At 35.2% G+C, this 12,020-nt stretch overlaps 2 pseudogenes; one reads left to right on the forward strand and one right to left on the reverse strand.

Annotated features, from left to right (window-relative positions):
• Positions 1-345: 345 nt before the first annotated feature.
• LOC138076237 (olfactory receptor 10AG1-like) lies at positions 346-853 on the reverse strand (annotated as a pseudogene).
• Positions 854-8,484: 7,631 nt separating this feature from the next.
• LOC138076238 (olfactory receptor 5T9-like) lies at positions 8,485-10,365 on the forward strand (annotated as a pseudogene).
• The last annotated feature ends 1,655 nt before the right edge of the window (positions 10,366-12,020 follow it).

Here is a 12,020-nt window from a genome sequence, read left to right on the forward strand (position 1 = left end):
GGGGACGACAGAGGATGAGATGGTTGGATGGCATATTAACTCGATGGACATGAGTTTTAGCAAATGCCAGGAGTTGGTGATGGACAGGAAGACATGGAGTGCTGCAGTCCATGGGGTTGCAAAGAGTCAGAGAAACTGAACTGAACTGAGCAAATGAACTGAACTGAAAAATATAGTATAAAAAGAAATGGTTAACTTCTAAACAAGGAAATGTAGAGATCTTTAAAAATTTCTCTGATAACTCTGTGGCCAGTATTTAAAGCATTTTAAAATAAAATCACACTACTTTTTTCAGTAATAATTTTCTCAGTGCTGCAATCACATCCTTGTTCCAAAGGCTGTATATCATGGGATTGATTGCCCTATCTGCACTGGGATTCCACTGACCCAGGGGCCCACAGCCAGCTGGAGGCAGGACTTTGGGGTCATGACCAAGGGATAGTGCAGAGGTTCACAGACGACCACACAGCAGTCATTGGTCATCACCGCCAGGAGGGGACACTCAGTGGTTCCAAGGATAAGGAAGAAGCACATTTGGGTGGCACAATCCAGGATAGATATTCTTCTGTTCTGAGTCCAAAGGGTTACCAGACTCCTAGGGAGAGTGACAGACACATAACAGATTTCCAAGAAGGAAAAATTTGCCAGGAAAAAAGTACATGGGTTTGTGCAGTGCTGGGTCAAGCCTCGTTATTATTATGAAGAGGCCATTTCTAATTAAAATAATGATGTAAGTGATGGTGAACACCCCAAATGATAACCCTTGGAGGTTTGGAAAGTCAGAATACCCCAGTAGTGCAAATTGTGTCCCTGTGGACATGTTGTCTTCTGCTTCAATCTCTTCATATTGCATCTGTGGGAATGATTCAATCAGAGGCACTGTCATTTCATTTTTATTGACTCTTGTTTTTTGTGTATAAACTAGATTATATGTCTTCTTACTTTTCATTTCCCTATAAAAACCAAACATATAATGCCAGGTGCTCTAAAAGTACAGAGAAGTATACTTTTATTTATTATTAAACCTATCTGTGAGAAAACGCTTCAGTCTCTGTTTTCTCTACAATATATTATTTTATTGCCTTGATTCTAAAGAAATGTGATTGCAATTTTGCTATTCATCTGAACACTTAAAAATTCAAATTGAAAACTATGTTCAATTTTAACAATGATTTCATATTTTCAACTGACATGCTATTTTCCCCTTTCTATTCTGTTTTCTGGAGAAGGCAATGGCACTCCACTCCAGTATTCTTGCCTGGGAAATCACATGGACGGAGGAGCCTTGTAGGCTGCATTCTATGGGGTCGCGAAGAGTCGGACACGACTGAGCGATTTCACTTTCACTTTTCACTTTCATGCATTGGAGAAGGAAATGGCAACCCACTCCAGTGTTCTTGCCTGGAGAATCCCAGGGACAGGGGAGCCTGGTGGGCTGCCGTCTATGGGGTCGCACAGAGTCGGACACAACTGAAGTGACTTAGCAGCATTTTCCATTATTATCAATTCAAAATTAATTTCATTGCTCCTGTAAATATTTTTTAAGCCACTTAAAGCTGTTTTGGGGATAAAGATAGTAAATTTTTAAAATGATGATCTTCCAGTGGTATTTCCAAATCTTGTTTGTCTTTGCCATTATGCATATTTATCTTTTACTATAAAACGAAATCAATGAGCTGACCATTGAGTATTATGGGATACTATTCATTTTTAAAAAGGGTGTATTTCAATGTAATGTTTATAAAAGCAACAGTCACAGTTTTTTTTAAAAAATATATATAATTTCTGTTTTTATTCATTTATTTATTTTAGTTTGGCCACAAGGCATTTGGGATCCTAGTTCCCAGACTAGGGATCAAATCCAGTCTCCCTGCAGTGGAATTAGGGAGTCTTAACCATGGACCACCAGGGAAGTCCCAGTAGTCATAATTTTTATTCAGATTTTCAAACATGGACAAAAGAATCATTAAACTGATCTTTCTGTCCAGGAACACCCAAGAGATAAGAAATAGGTACATCTGACACTTATGTTCGAGTTAGGAGTTCTAACTAGAATACTCTTCCCTCACACACTTACTGTGTGAAAGAAAAATCAGCCACAATTCATCTCTGAGATCTTCCTAAATTACTCACATCCTCGATAATTGCTGCTCTTCTGCTGGCCCCATTTAATTCATTCATTCTTGTGTGTGTGTGTGCATGTTTGCATTTTTGTGTATGTTTGTTTATGTGAGTGTGAATATGTTGAGCTGAGGTTGCCCATCTTTGTTAAGTATGTGCTTTGTTATAGCTAGACTTTAAACTTCTTGTGATAGTCTATACATCTTTCTATGGAGTATATAGTATATTTTCTCACAAAAGCAATTTCTTAATTTATTGAATAAATTAAAATGTGTCAACTTGATTGTTTATTTACAATAGTCCCCAAGATGTAAGTGAGGATTTCTACCCAAAATTCAGAACAACGTCCTGTACCTTCCTGTTTTATTTACTTATTTAATTCAGTGTAGACTGTAATACTTGGATACTTATTAAAATTGCTTGTTCAAAGAATCATCAATCTTTTTAGATCAGTACGGTTTAAGTGTACCTTCTGTAGAGTGTGTGTGTGTCTATAAATTATACTCTTTTCACCCACTCTTGTAGCAGTTGCAAATTACATTATTGATTTCAGTATATCATACATAACTTCCATGGTATGTGTTAACTAATTTGAAAGTTCACAGAGATAAAGGCACTGCAAAGAAGAGACACACCTATATCCATATTCTAACAGTTTTAAGTGAGGGCGAGGGTCAACATTTCAGCTACAGAAGTGTAGACACACATATGGGGCAGAAGCAACAGTCCATCCAAAACTTGAGCATCCCGAGGAGTTCTTTGTCCTTAGGAAAAGGAAAGCTAACTAGGAATCTATTTTATCATCTACAATATTTTAGACTACTTATATATATATATATATATTTATATTTTACATATAATATATATTAAGGATCAGAAGGTATTTAAACTTAACTTATTATTATAGGATTTTCCCAATGAAAATGTGATTTTAAGAAATACAAAAATGCTTTGACTGAGTCTTTAAAATGATCAGAAACCGGGGTCTAATAGGTGACATTATTAAGATATGATTTTATGTGTATAAGACTGTGAAACAGTGCCTTTTTTCCCACTACCTTATTCTGAACCTTTATCCATATTTATTCATCTATTTAATTCAAATTAGAGTGTAATACTTGGATACTGATTAAAATTGTTTGTTGAATGAGCCATCAATCTTTTCAGTTCAGTATGCATCATGCCCTACCTTTGATGAGTTAAACTCTGCCTTCAGAAACTACCATCAGTTTTTTTTTCTTTTATTGTATCTTCTTTTTATATAAGGTCTTCTCGTTTTTTTTTTCTTTTTTTTTTTTGGTACTGTCTAAATTATTCTCTTCTGTTCAAGTAGAATAGTACATTTGAATATCCCTAGGTCAAGACGGTCTCCTGGGGAAGGGAATGGTTACCCACTCCAGTACTCTTGCCTGGAAAATTCCATAAACAGAGAAACCTGGTGGGTTACAGTCTATGGGGTCCCAAAGAACTGGACATGACTGAGCTACTAACACTTTCGTTTTTTCACACAGGGTAGTACATTTGAAAATCATACTGAAACTCAGGTTCAAAAAATAGCCAGAAGAAGAAAAAACAAACAAACAGAACTTGTGATAAAAAATACAGTGTTCTTAACTTACTGATTTCTTTTTTTATTCTTAACTTTGCTTTTGTCAATGGAGCAAGATTTTATGTAAGAAATATTAGAGCTATTCAAATCCTACCCAAGTTACACTTATTTTATAAACTCAATCTCATCAAAATTTTTCTTCTCAAACCTTGCAATGTCACTTCTGGTTTCCAACTCCCAGAAACGTTTAGATAGCACTACTACTACACTCAGAAAGAAGAGCCACTAAATTGTTCAGGTTATGTAGCCACTTTTGTTTTTATCCAAATAACTCATGTTTGCTTTTCTGGTCTTTCCACTCTGCAAGGATTATAATAAGCATGTACATTATCTATCATTAAAATGTACATGGTGCTATTGAAACCAGGTTTGTAAAATCAAATTGAAGATAGGAAATAAAAATATAAAATTTATGACTCCAGAAGTCTGATTCCTTTTGTGCTGCAGTCTATGGGGTCACAAAGCATCAGTCACAACTGACCGACTGAACTGAACTGAAATGAACTGAATTCCTTATTTGATGCTTCTAAAGATTAAAATGAAAGCATACCAAAATCTCTTTCATATCATCAGATTGTTACTATAAAAGTTATTTTTAACAAGCAGGATTTAATGTGAACAGGGTGCAAAATCCTTTTAATAAAGTTCATTTCCTATCTTATTCTTTAGTTATATATAATTAATTTTAATGAGATATCACTAGATTTAATACATGCAAACTTCTTAAATACATACTTAACACATAGCAATCACTTAATAAAGGTTAGCATTTAAATTACTATGATAGTGATGCAGAGATTGGTAAACTTTAGTATACTGGTTCACTATATTATAAAGTTCTTTTGTAACTTTTTATTTGATAATATAATGATGTGGATCAGAAAAGGAAAAAGGCTATCTGAATCAGGATTTTGAAATTAAGCAACAATAACAACAAAAGTTTCCTTGCTAAATTTTCTGAAATCAGTGTTTTGTGCCTGATGTTACACATAAATAGGTACATTTAAAACTGAATTCAACATTGAACGAAAATGAGGCATGCTAACCTGTTTAGACTGAAGTTAAATATAATGCTTACCTTTATTAATTGAGTTATTGAGTTAAAAGCTGATAGAAACTGTGAAAGATTTTCTTTTCTTTTCTTTTTTTTTTTTTGCAGTTAGGTAATTCGTGATACTAAGAATTTGATACTGGGCTTAACCAACCTCTAAAATATCTTCTATCTTCATAACAAATAAGGCTCTTTAAATAGGAATTATTCCTATCCTTGGGATCAGCTTCTTCCCTGGGTCACTTTCTAATTGAGCTAAATCTTTCTGCCTGCCACTCAAGAAGTTTGGTACAACAAGCAAAACCATACCTGTGTTCTCTACATTCTCTCTATCTCTTGCTGATTATTGTAAAACAATAATTCATGATGATATATTATTTTTTAGAAAATAAAGATGGTCTAAAAAGATATAAATATACACTGTCTTTCATGGAATTTTGTTTTTCTGACATTCAGTGTTCTGCAGTAAGAAATCCAGGATTATTGGGGCAGCTGTATCATCTTCAATACAGATCTTCCACCTCTCGATCCACATGAGCTGGGTAGTCCTCACTGCCTCCCAAACAATAGAGGGATACAGAGGAACACTCATTCACTCCCTTTCAGATGTACAAACCAGAAACAGAATACTGAATTTCCAGGCATGACCCCTCATATCAACATTAGTTACAATATCATGCTAAACTGGAAGAGAGAAAGGAAATATTTCTATCTGTGCTGCCGTGTGTCCAGCCAAGACTTCCATTTCTATCAACTGCCCTCAGCTGTCACAAACTAAAGCTCCAAGAAGTTACTATATTGTCTCCCCAGCCAAGCATGCCCTTAAGTTAACTGTGGCAACTCTTGGTACAGTGATTATAAAGTAATAGAACTGTATTTTCTGTAGCACACCCTACAAACACATGTAGACACAAACTTACAAAATGCAATGGAGAAGAACATTAGATTTAACTATATGGAGTAGGAATAGATTCATACTGTTATGAAGATTAATAATTAAAGAGATGATTTAGAAATTTGATGCCCTGCATTGAAAGCTATTCAAAAGTTTTATATATACACACCAATTTTGAATTATATCATTTTGTAATTTATTTTGTTTAACTCTAACAATTGAAATACATTTATAGCATAATGTCATTTTTGTTTTCATTTGCATTTTGATAATGACTAATGACAGTGACTATCCTTTATGTGATCATTTGACTTCTGCTTATCTCCTTTAGTAAAATATCTATTTAAGAGTTTTGTATATTTAGTGGACATTTAGATTGCTTCCATGTCCTGTTTGTTGTAAATAGTGCTGCAGTGAACATTGGAGTCCATGTGTCTTTTTGAATTATGGTTTTCTCAGGGTATCTGTCCAGTAGTGGAATTCTTGAGTCAATGGCAGTTCTACTTTTTTAGTTTCTTAAGGAACCTCCATACTGGTCTGCACAGTGGCTGTATCAATTTAAGTTCCCACCAACAGTGAAAGAGGGTTCCCTTTTCTCCATACCTTCTCTAGCATTTCTTGTTTGTAGATTTTTTGATGATGGCCAGAGAGCTAGTGGGAGCCTGCTATAAAGCACAGGGAACTCAACTCAGTGCTCTGCGTTGACTTAGATGATGGGATGTCAGAGGTTGGAGAGAGGGGACGTATGTAAAAATATAGCTAATTCACTTCACTATACAGTAGAAACTAGCACAATACTGAATAGCAATGATACACCAATGAAGGAAAAAAGAAAAATCTTGTACTTTGATGTTAGATTGCTTCTTTTCTTCCTGTTGGATTTGAGAGTTCTTTGCATAATCTTTCTATATATTTCTTATTTGAAATGTGTGACTTTCAAATATTTTCCCTTTTAGCTGGTATTTTCTATTTGGGCTTCCTTGATAGCCCATTTGGTAAAGAATCTGCCTGCAATGCAGGAGACCTCAGTTTGATTCCTGGGTCAGAAAGATTCGCTGGAGAAAGGATAGGCTACCCACTCCAATATTCTGGGGCTTCCCTGTGACTCAGCTTGTAAAGAATCTGTCTGAAATGAGGGAGACCTGGGTTTGATCCCTGGGTTGGGAAGATTCTCTGGAGAAGGGCAAGACTACCCACTCCAGTATTCTGGCCTGGAGAATTCCATGGACTGTATAGTCCATGGGGTCACAAAGAGTCAGACACAACTGAATGACTTTCACTTTCATTTTATATTTGTGAAGACAATTAGGACAACTTACTCCTCCTTTAGAGACCTTTCAAAAACATTTTGCTGTCTTTATCTTAATGATAAAATTTTAGATGTAGTAGCTTATTAAGGCTGTATGAATATTCAAAACAAAAATAGATTGAAAATAAGTACAGGTCAGTGCCAATACAGGTATTATTGACAATGTGTCTTGAAATAATTTTTATCTTTTATCTTTTATCACTACTATTTCAAGTAATGATGGTCATACTTGTTATGAACCAGGTTATAGGAAAAGTTCAAGGCCTGAAGGTTTAACAATGTTTTTACATGTCAGAATTATATAACAACAAAATTGGTTATAAAATGAAATATTATTTAAAATGTAAGAGATTTATCTCTGGGCTTTCTATTTTGTTCCATTGATCTATATTTATGTCTTTGTGCCAGTACCATACTGTCTTGATGACTGTGGCTTTGTAGTAGAGCCTGAAGTCAGGCAAGTTGATTCTTCCAGTTCCATTCTTCTTTCTCAAGATTGCTTTGGCAATTCGAGGTTTTTTGTATTTCCATACAAATCTTGAAATTATTTGTTCTAGTTCTGTAAAAAATATCGCTGGTAGCTTGATAGGGATTGCATTGAATTTGTAAATTGCTTTGGGTAGTATCCTCATTTTCACTATATTGATTCTTCTGATCCATGAACATGGTATATTTCTCCATCTATTAGTGTCCTCTTTGATTTCTTTCATCAGTGTTTTATAGTTTTCTATATATAGGTCTTTAGTTTCTTTAGGTAGGTATATTCCTAAGTATTTTATTCTTTTCTTTGCAATGGTGAATGGAATTGTTTCCTTAATTTCTTTTTCTACTTTCTCATTATTAGTGTATAGGAATGCAAGGGATTTCTGTGTGTTGATTTTATATCCTGCAACTTTACTATATTCATTGATGAGCTCTAGGAATTTTCTGGTGGAGTCTTCAGGGTTTTCTATGTAGAGGATCATGTCATCTGCAAAGAGTGAGAGTTTTACTTCTTCTTTTCCAATTTGGATTCCTTTTATTTCTTTTTCTGCTCTGATTTTGTGGCCAAAACTTCCAGAACTATGTTGAATAGTAGCGGTGAAAGTGGGCACCCTTGTCTTGTTCCTGACTTTAGGGGAAATGCTTTCAATTTTTCACCATTGAGGATAATGTTTGCTGTGGGTTTTTCATAGATAGCTTTTATTATGTTGAGGTATGTTCCTTCTATTCCTGCTTTCTGGAGAGTTTTGATCATAAATGGACGTTGAATTTTGTCAAAGGCCTTCTCTGCATCTGTTGAGATAATCATATGGCTTTTATTTTTCAATTTGTTAACGTGGTGAATTACATTGATTGATTTGCGGATATAGAAGAATCCTTGATCCCTGGGATAAAGCCCACTTGGTCATGGTGTATGATCTTTTTAATGTCAACACCAATTTTAAAAGTACTTAAATTGTATTTACAACCTTTTAGACAACATTCACATTGTATTAGGTTTTATAAGTAATCTATAGATGGGCTCAAGTATGTGAGAAGAGGTCTGTTGCTTATATTGTAAATATCTCTCCATTTTGTGTAAAGAACTTGAGCATCTTTCATTTTGGTATGGGGGCAGGGGATTCTGGAACTACATGTCCCTCCCCCCACCTAGGGAAGACTTTATTTTATAGTAATTATAAAAAATTCAGGTACTAGAATGGCCAAGTGGTTAAGACATTGGACATAAGATCCAATGGATTTATATCCTTGTGAGTTCAAACCACACTTCCAGCACTAGTGGATCTGCTGGTGACTCAGATGATAAAGAATCTGCCTGCAATGCAGGAGACCCAGATTTGATCACTCAGTTAGGAAGATCCCCTGAAGGTACTGGCTCAACACTCCAGGATTTTTGCCTGGAGAATTCCATGGGCAGAGGAGTCTGGCAGGCTGCAGTCCATGGGGTTGCAAAGAGGTGGACACGACTGAGTGATATCACAATAATAATAATAATCCCATTTCCTAGTAATCTGGGAATATATATTAAATTTAAGTAATTTTCACATCTGATTTTAACATTTAAATTCAATACTATCTTATGATGTAAATATATTTGCTCCCACTTTACCAATTGTAAGCTTCATGCTTGCTGTAGAAAATCTAAGATTAGCCTCAGATATACATTTTTTACTATAATAATTTTGGGATTAAAACCTGTATTCATTTGTTTTTGTGAATTTTAAGATAACATAATATGAAAGTGAGATGTCATGAATTTAACAGAAAATAAACTGTAAGTTAAACCCTGTAAACTGGCACTATTTTTAACATGAAAGTTTAATCAACAGCAATTAATTTATTTTTACAGAGTAATGCATCCACTTGGACTCAACTTTTCATCACTGGACTGTTCCCTCACTGAAAAAGGATTTCTAAGAAACAGACATGAGGAAGTAATTGGTGGGCTCTATTTTTGCCATATATTGCTTTTAGAACTTAAAGATAAAAGCTGAGATGTCAGGGTCACCATCAGATTTCTATTTTTACTATTTCTAGCAATCTATTTTTTTTACAATGATAGGAAATTTAGGGTTGGTTTTCTTGGTCATTATGGATTCCCAGCTCCACAACCCCATTTTCTCTTTTCTGACAGCATTATCATTCTTGGGTGCCTGCTATTCTTCAGTTATCACCCCCAAAATCACACCCCAAAAATCACACCCCAAGGAGTAAAACAATTTCTTTTCTTGGATGTGGCACATAGATGTTTCTCTTTCTTACTTAGGGGGCCACAGAATGCTTCATCTTGGCCCCAATGGCCTATGAACACTATTTGGCCATCTACAATCCTCTCCTGTATTTAGTTACAATGTTACCCAGATTCTATGTACCACTTATAATTTCCTGCTATGTTGTTGGTATCTTGCATGATACTTTACACACAGTGGCTACTTTTACCCTATCCTTCTATGCATCCAATGAAATCAGACATGTCTTCTGTGACATCCCTCCCCTCCTTGCTATTTCTTGCTCTGATAAGTTAATGAACCAGCTTTTGGTTTTCTATTTTTCAGGCTCTATTGAGATATCCACTATATTGATTGTTCTGAGCTCCTATGATTTCATTCTGTTGGCCATTCTGAGGATACATTCTGCTGAAGGAAGAAGTCTTTTCAACATGTGGTTCTCACCTAACAGGAGTGTCCATTTTCCATGGTACAGTCCTCTTCATATACGTGACACCCAGTTCCAGCTATGCCTTAGATTATGACATGATCATGTCTGTGTTTTACACCATCATAATTTCCATACTGAATCCCATCATCTATAGTTTGAGGAACAAAGATGTCAAAGAGGTGATGAAGAAAGTATTGGGGAAAAATTGGTTTATCAACAAAGTATATTTTTCACATTAAATATTAAATTGAAAAAAATTAAGGCTGATGTTTAGTGTTTTCAAGTCAAAAAGTTGAAAAATAAAATATTTTAGTTTAGTTTATTAGTGCATATATATTATTTTTAGATATTTAAAATAAAGATTATAGTCAACCCACTACATATCCAGGTTTTGTACATGCAGGAAACTGTGACATCTATATGCATCTATCTCCACATAACATGGGTATATAAAATATATTTTATTATCAGCTTCCCTCATAGCTCAATCAGAATCTGCCTGCAATGCAGGAGACCCAGGTTCGATTCCTGGGAAGTTCCCCCTGAGAAGGAAATGACAATCCTCTCCAGTATTCTTGCCTGGAAAATCCTATTGATAGATGAGCTTGGCAGGCTATAGTCCATGGGGTCACAAGAATTGGACAGGACTTAGAGACTAAACCACCACCACCATATGGAGACTTTATATATATACATATACATGTATGTATCTACAGATAAATACATACATATGTATATACACATATAAACACACACACAAACACACACACATATTGATACTGCTTGCATTAGTTTGTTAGAGCTGATATAACAAAGTACCATTGACTGGTTGCTGAAAAAATAGAAATTTCTTTGTTTGACCTACATTAATCAGTATGACAATCTCTAAGTCTATCTATGTTGCTGCAAATAGCATTATCCCTTTCTTTTTTATGGCTGAGTAATGTACCATTGTAGGCATTTACATTTTCTTTATTCATTACTCTTTTGGTGGGCATTGAGGTTGCTTCCAGGTCCTGGCTATTGTAAATATTGCTGCAATGAACATTGAGGAGCATGTATCATTTCAAATTATGGCTTTCTCCATGTATATGATTGTACTGGCATTGCTGAATAATATGGTAGTTCTATTTTTATTTTTTAAGGAGCCTCCACACTGCACTCTATAGTAGCTGCACCAACTTACATTCCCACCAACAGTGTAGCAGCATTCCCTTTTCCACACTCTCTCTTGCATTTATTATTTGTAAATATAATATTGCTTAAAAGTGAATCTACAAAAAGGGCCCAAATGAACTTATCTACAAAACAGAGTTACAGATATATAAAACAAAATTAAGGTTACCAGGGAATAGGGGGAGGTTGGGACTGATATCTATATCCTACTACATAAAATATATAATTAATAAGCACAGGTAACTCTACTCAATACTCTGTAATGGCACATATAGGAAAATAAGGTGAAAAAAAAGTGAAGTATAATAGATTCAATTTGCTGCATAGCTGAAACTAACAACACTGTAAATCAACTACACTGCAATAAATATTTTTCAAAAAGTCACTTATTTTTTCACTATTCTGGAGCTTAGAAGTCTAATAAATGTAATGGAAGGGTTGATTTTCTTTTCCTGATGCCTGTCTTCTTCATTTGTAGATGGCAGCCTTTATCCTCTGTCTTCAGTTCAGTTCAGTTCACTTCAGTTCAGTCACTCAGTCGTGTGCAACTCTTTGTGACCCAATGAATCTCAGCAAGCCAGGCCTCCCTGCCCATCACCAACTCCTGAAGTTCACTCAGACTCACGTCCATCGAGTCAGTGATGCCATCCAGCCATCTCATCCTCTGTCGTCCCCTTTTCCGCCTGCCCCCAATCCCTCCCAGCATCAGAGTCTTTTC

Source organism: Capricornis sumatraensis, chromosome 3, assembly GCF_032405125.1.
Source record: "Capricornis sumatraensis isolate serow.1 chromosome 3, serow.2, whole genome shotgun sequence".
Classification (NCBI taxonomy): Eukaryota; Metazoa; Chordata; class Mammalia; order Artiodactyla; family Bovidae; genus Capricornis; species Capricornis sumatraensis.